The sequence below is a fragment of the Arachis duranensis genome, chromosome 6 (assembly GCF_000817695.3).
Source record: "Arachis duranensis cultivar V14167 chromosome 6, aradu.V14167.gnm2.J7QH, whole genome shotgun sequence".
In the NCBI taxonomy this organism is placed as follows: domain Eukaryota; kingdom Viridiplantae; phylum Streptophyta; class Magnoliopsida; order Fabales; family Fabaceae; genus Arachis; species Arachis duranensis.
The window spans coordinates 43749111-43749442 of NC_029777.3; positions in this window are offsets into that span (position 1 = coordinate 43749111).

The window sequence follows — 332 nt, forward strand, 5'->3', positions numbered from 1 at the left end:
CTCTCCATGGTGACAGAGGGATATCCTTGGGCCTTAAACACCAAGGATTCTTCATTCACTTGAATGATCAATTCTCCCTTATCAACATCAATCACAGCCCTTGCTGTGGCTAGGAAGGGTCTGCCAAGGATGATGGATTCATCCATGCACTTTCCAGTCTCTAGGACTATGAAATTAGCAGGGATATAATGGTCTTCAACTTTTACCAGAACATCCTCTACAAGTCCATAGGCTTGTTTTCTTGAATTGTCTGCCATCTCTAGTGAGATTTTTGCAGCTTGCACCTCAAAGATCCCTAACTTCTCCATTACAGAGAGAGGCATGAGGTTTAC